We start from the raw sequence: 15,061 nt of genomic DNA on the forward strand, positions 1-15,061 counted from the left end.
TTTTTCCTAAATAAATATCTGAAGGTTTGCCTGAACCAAACACAAGCGTCCCTTGTTCAGCTCTAGCTACCTGGCTCCCATGCCAACCGAAGTATGAGGACGTTTTTTCCGCCTAAATATCTGAAGGTTTGCCTGAACCAAACACAAGCGTCCCTTGTTCAGCTCTAGCTACCTGGCTCCCATGCCAACCGAAGGAAGTATGAGGACTCAGTTTTCGACGAAATCAGTCGAGATCATAAGGTTGAATTTGAGTCAATGACCCTTTGATCAGTGAAATAGCACCGCTGAGCCATCCCGGATAGGAATTTTCAGCACTATTCTTTAATCCAACGCATTTTAAGACTCTAGGAATACAATCCAGGCTGTTGAGTACCGCTTGGTCAACCTGGTCTTGTATGCAGACATATCAAAAGTTGAATGCTGCATTCGGTTTCTTGTTCTCAGAGACTCAGTTGCGTCTCTCGTGGAAACAAAAAAGCACCTGTTTTATTTCACAGATCTTTGAGTATCAAGCAATATACACCCTCTACACAAAGAACTGTCAGTCGCTTGAACGAATTGAGCGATAAATCTGGTTGGAAAGGCGCCCCTCATGTTACCACATAGGCAGGTTAATATTTGTACCAGTCAGGTCCCAAAAGCTGACTAGGCTAAACTGAAACACCGTTTTCATAGAGCTATTCTCTTTGACCAACATCCAACCTAGAATGACGAAGCGTTCTCCGGAGCGTTAGGAGACAAAGATCACAACTCAGGCACAATTTTGCTTATTTTTGCAATTTCTTTCAGCAAATCAACAATATTGGACACAATTAACGATTACTGATGACATAACGATCACATGTCCTCTGTTAATTTGGCGGGTTATGCTCTCTGTTGTCTTCGGTCGCTTCGATTTTTCTTGGCTATTGTAACGCACTGTATTTTGCAGCTATACAAACCTGAATGGATTAGCCATCAGTTTGGCTGTTTTTGGTCAAATCCCAAAAAGTAAAAAAACAGAGGATATAAGCTTCCGCTTTCACATTGTTCTGTCAATTTAAACGTAATCAAAATTTTCAAAAAAGTGCCTCCTAACTGACAATACAAAGATACTTTCTCATGAGTGGGTTGGTCAACCTCCAAAGTTGGTTTTGTTTCTTCCACGAGTGGCCGTATGTCAAGCTGTTGGAAACACAAAGCCATCATGCCTTCAGTATCGTAACAAAAAGAATGCTTTTTGAAAACAACTTGATCGGGGGCTTCCGGATATAAAACATATGTAGTTTTGGTGGATGCCTGAAACCCCTTTTTAGAGCAGGAGCCTTGACGGACACTAAACTGTTATCTTTTTGGTCCACATTAAACCCTATCCGACCAATCTCTGATTTGATAAGTAACAGTACATCCTCACAGTTTCGAACCAGGCGTTGCAATTGAGATCGCTGAGGTTCGTCATGCAAGAATACAGATTGCATGTGTACCTTGTCATGTGATTTACACCTGGACAAACTTGTCTGGTCATTATTGTTACATGAAACGTGGCACTTCTTTGATAGGTCAACATATCTTTTTGTGACCACCCTATCCTCCATGAGATGGACATTAGTTCATTTCACCACTGACCTCAGCCTATTTATACCAGTGCCAATCATCACGATGACCGCGAAGTTCACGGAAAATCAATCAATAAAACTCAGCATTATATGTGCTACGATATACCTTCCACCGTTCAAAAAGGCGACAAGGCAGTAACATGGATAACGGTAAGCACTTTCGTCGTTTTTCTCTCTTCCGTTGCGCGGATTTTTTTAATTTTGTGACAGAACATTTGTTTTGATCTATGCTTGGTCGTTTGCTCGGGAAATTAGACAACCGAAAGACGGTGGATTGACCTACACAGATTGGTTTATAAATCAGACAGTCACAGAAGCTCCCGCTAAACACACCCTTTGCACCAAGGCTCAGTTTTAAATTTGCTGCATGCACCTATATTCTTTGTCGCTGCACGTTGAAGATTTCTGGAAATTCTCATCGAATAATTCAGAAATTCTTTAATGTTGTTAGCTTGGGTGTATTCACTGATAGCTTAGCACGTAGATTTGATTTGGTTTTGAAGCCTGCTATCCGGTTTGCCAGAATTTTATCACGGAAACTTTCAGTTCGCTGTTGAGTAGGCAATTCTTTTTTGGAACACAGTTTGTTTATCGTCCTGAAAACACAGCTGGTCAGTCAAAGAATTATCGGCGCAGGTCTGTCGTAAATCTTTGTTTGCGGAACTTTCATCTGACAAATGACACCCTAGAAGTGCAAATTTTCCTGCAGTGATTGCTTTGATTACCAAAACGTATTCCCAGTGCACGCGGTACCTTCCAACGACAGTCATGCCTCAGGGCGTTTAACCACAACTATTGAAGAAATTCCGCAGTATCCGGTTCTGCGAGCGCTCTATCCGGCAACCCCACATTATCCGTTGACAAAACTCTTTTAATCTTCAAAGTTTCAGCAGTTCTTTGATGCCCATGGAGTATAATAAAAAACAATGGCTTAATCAATTGGAAAATGTTTGGAACCGATTGGGAACTCATCGTTTCACAGGGGTTTGGTAAACAATCAGTGGATTTGTGTAATGTACTATTCATAAGGTTGCTGAAAATCCATCGACAGCGCACGACCGGTTTCGCCCTTCTGGGGGCTCATCAGGTAGGCGCAGTCCCCGGGTTTCCGTCAACCTTATGTTCTACTTGAACCCATTGTTGGGCAACGTTTCGCTTTTGATGCAAAAAGTTCGTCAGGCCAAGTGACTAGGTTCCGAGATTGGTGGAGATTTATAAGTAGATTGATTGGGTTTTAAGGCAGTCGGGGAACCAATCCGTGAGATTCCTTATGACTAGTGACGCGATCGGTGCTGGGTGATCAGTCTGTTTGTTGATTGGTGTGGATGACTAAGATTTACGATGGATTGGTTAGAGGGGTTCGTCTTTATGATGAACCCGGATTTTTTCGTCCTTGCTTATTCAGTCTAGGACACCTTAATGGAAAATTCCTCTTGGGATCGCTCACAGATTTCGTTCATCTGTGTTCATTTAATGGTGCTGGGACAATTGGTTTTAGGGATGAGGGTGTGGTGGTTAATTGGATCTAGCTCTACTTGGATTTCTGTAATTTTAGACCCAGGCCATTTCACTGATAACTGCACATCACCTCGTGTCATCTCCGCTGATCTAAGATCCCTATCCACACGTTTGCAAGTTCTACCCTCTCCATTCTATCCACACTGGGATGTTTGGCAATTTTCACCGAGACGAAATGGTGTAGTACGAAGTAGGTATCCCTTCGTTATCCCTTGGTTGAATTTGTTGGAAGCAGGGATGTCCAGTTACAATCAGCCATTGAACAGGAAGGGATCCGAAATTGTGGCACATTAAGAGCCTTACATGCAGCCGCTGCTACAATGATCGTTTTAGATTGGCTGAAGAGGTCAAAAGTGTAATGAACTGCTTTTCCAACAGGCAGAATTAAGAACCAAAGCGTGTCGTTCAGTTCAAGAAGAGAAATGGTAGAAACGTTTTTTTTAGATTTGACGTGAGAATAATGGGCGTGCTTGCTTTCCACAAAACCCTGATGCCATTCTCCACGGTCGTAACCGGAAGTCAATCAAACATTGGAGCGTTTGAAATGCTGTTCTTTGTAGATGGTCATGCAATAGAAAATCTATCATGGCTTACTTCTCCTAATTTGTCTTATCCAACATGGGTTCAGCGCCTAACAGGACCACTCTTCTTGATCGTCTTGCTGGGAATCCAGGAATCCTTCCGAATTGCGTTGAAAACTTTACCAGTTGTATGGAGATCAAAGACTGTCTTTGGAAACAAAACATGCAGGTGCCAAGGGGAATCTAAATCTAAAATAGGGTTTGTTCTCACCTTGAGACCCGCATGACTCATAAAAACGTATCCCCAACACACCTGAATTAGCGGAAGGAAATAGTGGAACCAGTGTTTCCGAAAGAAAATAGTGGAACCAGTGTTTCAATTTCTAAGTAACGTACTGCTAGGAAAATTGAAAACGATATGAAAACTTATTCGCTCCCACGAATTGCATCGATAGATCAGGAGCACATGATACAACTTTGGCTGCAATTAGAAGTCGGATGTAAAACGAGCGCAATCAGTGGCCGGGAAGTTAATCACACATTTCAGGGCGCGGCAGCGTGGGCTCCTTCTCTGACGAGTTATCAGGTTCATGATCAAAAGTGTCCACGTAACATTGATGTCCATTGTGTTGACGACACACAGAGGCACCTCCTAAATTCCAACCACTAACAGAGCGAAAAATGAATATTACCTGGCTTTATAACGTGAAAATCATGAACTCCACTCACCGTCTGATTTGCTGAGGAGTGCGAAGAATCTTTTGTGACCAGCTGCAGAATAAAGGCCAAAAGGTCCTCAAACGCAGTAAAAAAGGTAACAAAGCCAAGAAAAACAGGAAATTCCCACACCTAATTTATACGTTGACTAAAAACCATTGCAAGTTTGAATGGTTGTCCTCCTGTTCTGGAGTAATTATTCCAGGAGGAAAGGACTGGACTCGAGTTTCGCTCTTAGTAGAGCTCTTCAGCAGTGCATATCCAATGGCCGTGTAGGGATATATAAATTCAGATGCGTCCAACGTGCATTGTCAGAGTGGTGGTTACACGCTCGCCTCGCATGTCTGATGTCCAGGGTTCCAGTCCCTGCATGGCCATTGGATATGCACTGCTGATGAGCTCTAATAAGAGCAAAACTCGAGTCCAGTGCTTCCATTAGGTGTAGACTCACCGGAATAATTGCGCTAGAACAGAGAGCGACCGTTCAAACAAGAGTGGTGTGACTCTGAACAAAATAACTATCTCGCAAAACCCCAAATAACTGCCTTACAAGGTTGTTTTTCCGGCCAATCGGTAGGAGAGTGTACATATTCTACCTAGTTAACAATTTGCGGACGCGAGACAACAAAAGCTTGCAGCGGAACCTGAAGAGTGATGACAAAGCAATGGGCTGGCCAAATGAACTTAAGCTGGTTGCAGCTATGATTGCCAAGATATAGTATGACATTTGAGCATGTGCTACACAGCTGGCTTCCACGACGACCATTATATGAATTATATGTTCACTGATCTATCGCCTCACCTTGACAAAAATCAAATCTCAAGGACGTTAAGCTTTGCGCACAAATTAAAGTGAAACGGTTCTGTTGCAATTTCAGAAATTTTCCCATACATTTTAATGATGGATGACTGTCTCAGCTCCTTCTATTAACACTTTAACTCATATGATCTAATTTACTCATATTTGTGTACGCTTTAGCGACGTTCAGCGTAAAGGAAATGGGAATTGACAAAAGATGCCGGACGCTTCGGTGCACGATTCTTAATAAAACACTTTCACGAGAAGCTGCGATCAATAATGAGTAATCTACGTAAAACTCAATCAATCAGTCAATCATTCAGAAAATTTTTGATGGACATCATGCGTTTTGCCCTAACTAATGTTGGAAGCTTGACCGTCACCAAGATAGTTTGGTCTCAAGTAACATAAACCCTTGTCCAGGTAATGTAAAAACCTGATCTGAAGCGATCGATCAACTTGAGTAGATCGCAAGTAACAAAAAACAGGAAGGATGATAACGTGCCAAGAGTCACTCGAACAGAACCGCCTTCAAACAGTGGTGTTCTGTTAGAAAATGAATGTCTTGGTGCGCGCAGTACCTCAGTTAGACGTATGCTACCTATAAATGTGAAAAAAAATTCAGACGTCATTCAGCACTCACAACGAACTAGGAGTCCAATTTACTCTTCACGAAAAGGATAACTGAGCCAAATGGGTCTTCTGTTCACGAATCCTGTTGGTAGTGGTACATGCCTGAAGGGCCATCCCCTCTTCAGCGAACTTTTGTAGATAATCATTGGGGCTGGTTCTTGCCTCGAAAACAAACTCTGACGTGTGAACAGAGTAAAAAATTCAAAATTGTAGAGTAGCTAAGACACCAGTTTAAGATCAGCCGTAATGATAGGTGACTTTGGTCGGTTATCAGTAAAAATAAGTTATTAATCAACGTGTCCCTGGTCTCAATTTGAGAGCCTAAGCCCACCAAGCATCTACGTGATCCAAAAACCTGTCAAGGTGCGTACAAATCCGCACAAACCAGCGATTTATTAATTGAAAAGGAGTAAATAAACATCACTTACCATCAACCGAATTCTAAAAAATAGAATATAAACAAATTTATATTTGATTTTCCAACGATTCTACCTTTTAGTAAACGTTCCAAATCGCTTTTATATAGTTGTGTACCCAAAGATTTACCGATTAGTTCCCCTTTCGTCTAAAAATCTGAACAAACTTTAGGGTTTGTTTTGTGATCTGACAAAGTATTCGTCACCAAAGCTAAAAGTTGGATGGATGTTACTCTACCGGTGGTCTACAGAACAATTCATAAATAAGTAAAATACCTTATTCATGTTCCATCCAGTCTTTCTAACCCAGGTCATTGTGAATTATGCCAACTAATTGCTTTGTTTGTTTAGACAGCATATCAGGATCATCAGGCGCCGCGGCGAGATTCCTCGAACTTCCCAGAGGTTCGCCCACCTATTTATGCTCACTTACCTAGCAGTATCCGATCAAAATAGGTGTAACAGTGATGTGCTACTCATCCTGTATATGATTCAACTACCTCGATGGCCAAGAATAGGTGTTTTCGAATTAGGGCAAAGAAAGAAATGAAGTCAAGCCTTCGCCATCTCTGGGGTGGACTAACCATAATCAGGGTTCCAAATAAGGTAGTCTAAGTGGCGAGGTTATCCACGGCTAGTGTTTACACAAGACTCCGATGTCGCCTTGCCCGCATACACTGCACTTTAAAGTGTTGGACATATGATTGAGAATACGAGCGGTTAAATAGGACATTCGCTAAACGTCAAATAAATGCATCGGGCTAACCAACAAACTGTCTTAAGTGTCGTCGTAACGCTACGCCCCTTGCTGAAAATTATATTGATTTAAGTTCTGAAAAGAGTAGTCGGGCGTTAGGGTCAGTATTTGTAAATTAGTCCTACTTGTTCTGCAGAGATACATTCAAAGTTTTTCTTTCGTAACAGTCGGTTTATGTGCTCAGATGTTGTCTCACTTCAAGCTACTCGTGAATTTCCCAGTTAAGAGAGGAATGACGATGAATAGCTCTGGCAGAGGGACACAAGCTGATGCCACATAAATTTCAAGTGGCACATTCTGACGAAAGGTTGCCCTATTTTCTGGAATTAAATACTTGGGTTTTCCTCGATGAGAAACAATAATATTGAGTAATAATAAAGCCAGGTTTTAGATTTCTAGGTCTGGAGGTGAAAAAGCATTCTACTCGGATATCATACCCATAAGATTGCTTGTTGTGTTGGAAATTAAGCATGTTTCCTTGTACGTTCGCAACTCAGAAAGTAAAAACATCGATGCAGCAACTTGGCAATACTGTCGAAAAGAGATTAATGTATCATTATTCTACCACCATTGCTATTCATTCGGTTTTTCACTCAAACTCATTCTTTTCTACACATTATGTCGGTTTCAGAAGAAAAAGCTCCGTGAGTCAGAAGTTTTGCACGAAAGCACTTGAAAAAACTCAAGATTCTCTAAGACCATCCAAAGAACGCGAAAGGCTTGCATTGCCACAAAACTGAACATCGGTTCTCAATAATCAGTATAAACTGGTGACCGGAGTAGCATCGTTCTAAGTGAACTCAATTTTGTTAACGTTATCAACCAATGTAGAACAGATCGATATCCATTATCGATCGGACTAGTGTTTGGAAGAGTAATCTTTAGCGGTAAAAAGATTTTTAAGTTTTGATTCAGATGTTTCCTGCGAGTAAAATCAGAGTATTTAAAAGCATGTTGTTGTGACTATTAGTTTGTACGCATTTAGATCAATGAGACATACGCCACTCATCGTTCAGTCACAATTGGCGCACGCTATTGTCACAATCGTTGACTGGCTGCTCCGATGAGACTTTTGCTTGTCTGGTAAACTTCATCCTTCTTCTGGACTACTTATGGACTAGCACTGCATCCTCTCCAGGCGCGAGTTAACGATGGTTTTGATCAGCTATTCAAACGGTCATAAGCCAAATCTCTTGGCCGGGAGGTCGCGGGTTAAAAATTTTCTCTGGGAGGTTGGCCACGTTGAAGGATGAAACAGTGGCGGCTTTCCAAACATAGATGAGATTCTCTTACAAAACGAAAGCTTAGTTGCCTCGGATGTGCCAACTGATAATTGCAGCAAAAAAACGATCATCGCCGTCATCATCGACAGTCCAACGTCGGTAATTTACACCGACGCTACACTGCCGTACAACAATGATTTATTTCTAAGCCTTATTGTGAAGAATAAAGGTGGACGGGGAAGGAAATTAGTGAGAGCATACTGCAATTATTCTGAGGTGCCTTCACCTCCAGATACTCACGCAGGCGATCTAGATAAAAACTGACAACAGCAACGCCACTCTCATCGGTTGGCAGCCATATCTTGCAGTGCATTCAACCAGGTATAGAAGGGATCACACGGTCCCCATCCTAGAAGTCAACCACTACACACCGTGGCAGCGGTTTGCATTGTTAGTTTCGCCCCCCTCCCCGACTTTCTGAATAAAACGCTTACATCTATATCCTCGGTTTTATAATTAACACAATTACGGTGACTGACGATTTTTCATTGGGTGTGCGCCCACACCGAACCTCAACCAGTCATTTTGTTGACGTTACTTGTTTGCGTCAGTAATATTCCCAAAAACACATCAGCATCAGGTAGAAATATATGCAAAACACAATTGTACTTTACATATCGGATTAAAGTTTTATTCTCATAAAAGAAACTACTCACAAGGTTGCGGAAAATCTTCGACAGTCCACGACCGGTTTCTCCCTTCTTGGGACTCATCAGTTAGGCGCAGTTTCCGAGATTCTGTCAACCTTATGATCTATTTTAACCCAAATTCCACCGTGTATCACATTCAGTTGTAGAATATCATAAACAAGAGATTCAGTTGAGTCTCTCGTGAAAACCAAATTGATTTGCAAATTAGTGTATTTCTCGAGAAGTAGCATTCAGTTTAAATATTGCACATTGTTTTAACTGAATTGACGATACTAAGCACACAAACCTCCTTTCCTTCATGCTTCAACAGTCGAAAAATTCCTCATATAAATATTTCCCCAACATTTTGTCAATTTTTTGTAAGCAAGTTGGAGAAACCTTAGAGGAACTACTGTGCAACAAATAAAATTAGTAGTCTGAGGAAACAGAATCCAAAATTTGAAATGCAGATGTTGGATTTGATAAATTCACGTCCTACATTACTAAAGAAATTGCCCGTACCTCACAGGTTTCAGTACTTGCACCTGTTGAAAAACTGTTTGTTACGAAACTTTATTCCTGATTATTTGTGAATTTGTACGGCCTTTGCATGAATTTTGTGATTGCTGTTGATGGTAAAGTTCATTCTCTTTAGTTGCAAGGACATACGTGAGTCGCACTCATCCATTGCGTTCACTGTTATTAAGATATTCTTGGATGCTTAAAAAAATCCCCAAAAGCTATTAACAAAACGACAAATCCTACACAAATTCACAACCAAAATAAAATCATCTAGGGTATCACCGTGTTCATGTTTATTGTATTCAATTATTCACAAAGTTTTGAAACCAATAGTCCCGATGTAAAGGTTTTAAATGGTTTTCTCAAATGCGAGGCAAACGGGAAACAATCATTTACCTGCATCCAAACTCTAAAGTTTACATTAAGTTGGAATCTCCTATAACAAACTTGAGTTTGTCAATTTCCAAGCGTTATTTCTCAACAATTCAGCAGGTCAGTGTATGGATTTTATGGGCGATTCTAGTACAGACCAAGAGATACAGAATGGTGAAAACGTTACGCTGAACCAGTATTTTGTAGTTACAGAAAGAAGCCAATATTACCAAAATTGGGTTGATCAGTCAGCGTACAGATCAGCGTGAGATGAATGCCACTTTTATCAGGGAAGAAGTACACAGAGCGTCGAATCTTTGCATAAATAATTGGCTTCATGATCAAAGCTGTGTGCATCTTACGGTTTTTGAACGCCAAAGGTAGAGTATCGCTTGCAACTGGGACTTCACTGCTACGTTCAATCCATGCATCCTGCCTGCATTGTCATTTAAGAATGGTGCCACAAAATGCTATCTCATGAGGTCAGTACCTCAATGAAAGTGAAAATTTTATTGCTTTATAGAGGTTGCCGTGATTAGCAGGGTCCAAAAATCAATTATTTTATTAATATCTCAATGGAATAGAAAAATTCATTAAAAAACATAAAAGAATAATAATATGAAATCGAATCTATGAACCAAGGCCTCCATGTCTTGATCAAAAACGAACAGACGAGTGATAGGCTTATAATTTTTATATACCAAGCAACTTAGCTTGCAAGAACGGATGAGTGATGATGGGTAAATAAACTCAAAACATCATCTAAATTGGGCCAAATTTTGAACAAACTGGTTCGCCTAGCAGGTACAGCGTAGAATTTTGTGAGGGTTTTCTGACAAATCAGGTGATCATATGAGTCAGATGAATATTTCAAGAAATTTGTTCTTTGTATCACGGCCGAGCATTCTAAAAGGAGCATTTTCAGCTACCCAGTTTCATCTCCCTTTATATTTTGGTGGACTTATTTTCTTCGTTTTCGCAGCCATATGTTTCTTCTAGGACAAAATAACACGACATTATATATCTGTCAGATTAGTTTACGTACCCTAAGAAGGGCGAGGCCGATTGATGTCTGTCTGAGAGTTTTCATTTACTTTGTAAAAACTGTGAAACCGAGGTGAATATCACAAAATCTCCAGTTGGTCGCAAGCACTGGCCCTAATTTTTAAAAAATTCTGAGAGTCTATATCTGGCTGGTTTCGCTTGAAATCAGAACATCTCAGCACTTTTTGGGGTGACTGTTCAGACACAACCCGTGCACCCGAACTGATAAAAACAAGTAAACTGCAGCTGTAGTTGATCCAACCACCTTCCAACATCGGCCACTAGGTGCTTGGCAACTGGGAAACTAGTGTTTTTCGATGATACCAGCCTATACTGAGAAACCGAGCAGCACTGTCCAGCTGCTTTATCCATTGTGCGAACAATCGGCAGCGTGAATCACACAAAACTCAAAAGAGATTTGAACCCGCAACTTCCCGGCCAGTATTGTTGAACACGAACATTTGACTACGGCCGGCTGAATGTAAGTGAATCACAGTTAGACAAAGCACAGCGCAACTTATCCCTCAGTTACGGAAACAGCATCACGTGACCACCTGTTGAATGGCCTCTATAGTGATTGACTTTTCAATATTACGTTACATCCCTCCTGTGAGGTTGAATTTCCGCTAAGTTGCTCCTTGGGTGCCTGTAGCTTGGTACAAAATGATCAAAACGATAACAATGAAGCATCTGCACAGGTTCTCAGTTTTCAGCATGGGTAAGCCTCACTAACAGGAAGAAAATCTCAAAGAAACCCATACACCTGGCAAGCTACCTTCGACACCAACCTGCATCCGGTGGAAATAGTTGTTCGTCAATTTCCACGGGTTACGTCTCAACAATTCAGCAGGTCAGTGTATGGATTTTATGGGCGATTCTAGTACAGACCAAGAGATACAGAATGGTGAAAACGTTACGCTGAACCAGTATTTTGTAGTTACAGAAAGAAGCCAATATTACCAAAATTGGGTTGATCAGTCAGCGTACAGATCAGCGTGAGATGAATGCCACTTTTATCAGGGAAGAAGTACACAGAGCGTCGAATCTTTGCATAAATAATTGGCTTCATGATCAAAGCTGTGTGCATCTTACGGTTTTTGAACGTCAAAGGTAGAGTATCGCTTGCAACTGGGACTTCACTGCTACGTTCAATCCATGCATCCTGCCTGCATTGTCATTTAAGAATGGTGCCACAAAATGCTATCTCATGAGGTCAGTACCTCAATGAAAGTGAAAATTTTATTGCTTTATAGAGGTTGCCGTGATTAGCAGGGTCCAAAAATCAATTATTTTATTAATATCTCAATGGAATAGAAAAATTCATTAAAAAACATAAAAGAATAATAATATGAAATCGAATCTATGAACCAAGGCCTCCATGTCTTGATCAAAAACGAACAGACGAGTGATAGGCTTATAATTTTTATATACCAAGCAACTTAGCTTGCAAGAACGGATGAGTGATGATGGGTAAATAAACTCAAAACATCATCTAAATTGGGCCAAATTTTGAACAAACTGGTTCGCCTAGCAGGTACAGCGTAGAATTTTGTGAGGGTTTTCTGACAAATCAGGTGATCATATGAGTCAGATGAATATTTCAAGAAATTTGTTCTTTGTATCACGGCCGAGCATTCTAAAAGGAGCATTTTCAGCTACCCAGTTTCATCTCCCTTTATATTTTGGTGGACTTATTTTCTTCGTTTTCGCAGCCGTATGTTTCTTCTAGGACAAAATAACACGACATTATATATCTGTCAGATTAGTTTACGTACCCTAAGAAGGGCGAGGCCGATTGATGTCTGTCTGAGAGTTTTCATTTACTTTGTAAAAACTGTGAAACCGAGGTGAATATCACAAAATCTCCAGTTGGTCGCAAGCACTGGCCCTAATTTTTAAAAAATTCTGAGAGTCTATATCTGGCTGGTTTCGCTTGAAATCAGAACATCTCAGCACTTTTTGGGGTGACTGTTCAGACACAACCCGTGCACCCGAACTGATAAAAACAAGTAAACTGCAGCTGTAGTTGATCCAACCACCTTCCAACATCGGCCACTAGGTGCTTGGCAACTGGGAAACTAGTGTTTTTCGATGATACCAGCCTATACTGAGAAACCGAGCAGCACTGTCCAGCTGCTTTATCCATTGTGCGAACAATCGGCAGCGTGAATCACACAAAACTCAAAAGAGATTTGAACCCGCAACTTCCCGGCCAGTATTGTTGAACACGAACATTTGACTACGGCCGGCTGAATGTAAGTGAATCACAGTTAGACAAAGCACAGCGCAACTTATCCCTCAGTTACGGAAACAGCATCACGTGACCACCTGTTGAATGGCCTCTATAGTGATTGACTTTTCAATATTACGTTACATCCCTCCTGTGAGGTTGAATTTCCGCTAAGTTGCTCCTTGGGTGCCTGTAGCTTGGTACAAAATGATCAAAACGATAACAATGAAGCATCTGCACAGGTTCTCAGTTTTCAGCATGGGTAAGCCTCACTAACAGGAAGAAAATCTCAAAGAAACCCATACACCTGGCAAGCTACCTTCGACACCAACCTGCATCCGGTGGAAATAGTTGTTAATGCAAGCTTGAAAACCGCTCAACGTGGTCATGCAAACAGGGTTGAGGATGCCCTGTTACACAATGGAGGGGATAATTCCAAAGTCAAGGTGCCTCTTCAATGACGCCATTCATCAGGAACACTTCGTGCTCAGGCGTAAGACCGGCTATGTCGAGTTTTGTAAACATTGCAAACGTATTGCAAACGTGGAGAAAGGGAGCTAAGGTCTTCTAAACTGTGAATCACAAACGGCTTGTTGCTAGTTTTTCAATAGAACTGAGTCTTTGCGGACAACCTGAGAGTTTAGCACCTATCATATGACCTACCCTAAACATGGTCAGTGCAACTTCGGTGAAGCCGTTGCGAGGAATGTCAGACTTTCGTTATATTTGTTCCCCTACGTTTTCTGTGCACAAAAATCTCTAGCCATAAAATGCTAGTGGAACTCCGCTGAGAAATTTAACAGATAGGCCAGTAGCGAACAGTCAGCCTACACCAATTATATAAGCACCTGGTATAAGCACGCGTATTGCAAATGTTCCCAGTGTAACGAAATTAATGAAACGGCAGTGCATCAGAAACATTTAAGTCATACTACACTACTGAAGGCAACTTGTGTGGAATGACAAGCTCACTGGTACCACAGCTCTTCAAAAGCAGAGTTTTCAAATCAAACGGTGAATTTTTTAGAGTTTTCAAATCAAACGGTAAATTGAATTTTTTGCTATAAACTTCACAAATCTGTCCTGAGACAAAACCAAAAGTGAAAATGGAGTTGATGTCTTCAGTATTTTAGTAGAAAAACGGAGTAGACCCCGGAGAACACTGGCCATGGAAGATTCTGCCCGAAACAGTGACAACCTCATCAGAGATCACGATAACTTTGTATGTGAATCAAAAAGGCATTTTTAACTTAATCCCCGACTTATTAATCGCATTTTAGAATATTTCTTTCTTGTTTCTTAGTGGAATCGTTTTGTAGCCGCGGATTCTTTCTTGGTGTCAATGCGGTTTTACTGGTAAGTAGTAAAGTGGGGTTTTCGTGCCACTGTGCTCCGTCTGGTCTATATATTGGTCCCAGCACACTAGCTCAGGGCTTTCGCTTGTCACCGTTTCAGTGAAAACTGTTGGGCATACATAGAAAGGGGTCAATTTTTTAAACTTTGGTCTCAGTGTATATTGAATCTTAACTACATATTAAGAAACGCTGGAAGTGTACCGAAAGCATACATGAATCGATTGGCAAACCGCAGTGGACCGATTCAAAACGTATATGCATATGTGCAACCAAAACTGACGGCACTATGAATGCTTCCCTGGTCTTTTTTAGAAGGATAGTTCCTCCATGAGAACGGTGCACAAGAGGTTGTGATGGAAAATGAACTTTTGTTGTGATCCTTCCTAAATGTGTTCCTCTCTGACAGAATTCCTGCTTCAGCATGAAAGCAGCAGTGTCATATTTGTCGGTTTTTGGATGACTTGGATCAAGTAGCTGGAATTAATGTGAATGGTTATAGCATGAACTTACTCACCACAATATCCCTGGTTTGATCCCAGCCTCAGCATGTCTCTATACTTGGGATTATTTCAGCTCTCATGCTTTCTCGAAACAGACAAACGTGTTGGAGCTACACTTTCGTAGTTATATTAAGCATCACATCGAAGACAGTGCGAAAAAGTACCCCAAG

This window comes from Opisthorchis viverrini (assembly GCF_000715545.1).
Source record: "Opisthorchis viverrini unplaced genomic scaffold opera_v5_281, whole genome shotgun sequence".
Classification (NCBI taxonomy): Eukaryota; Metazoa; Platyhelminthes; class Trematoda; order Opisthorchiida; family Opisthorchiidae; genus Opisthorchis; species Opisthorchis viverrini.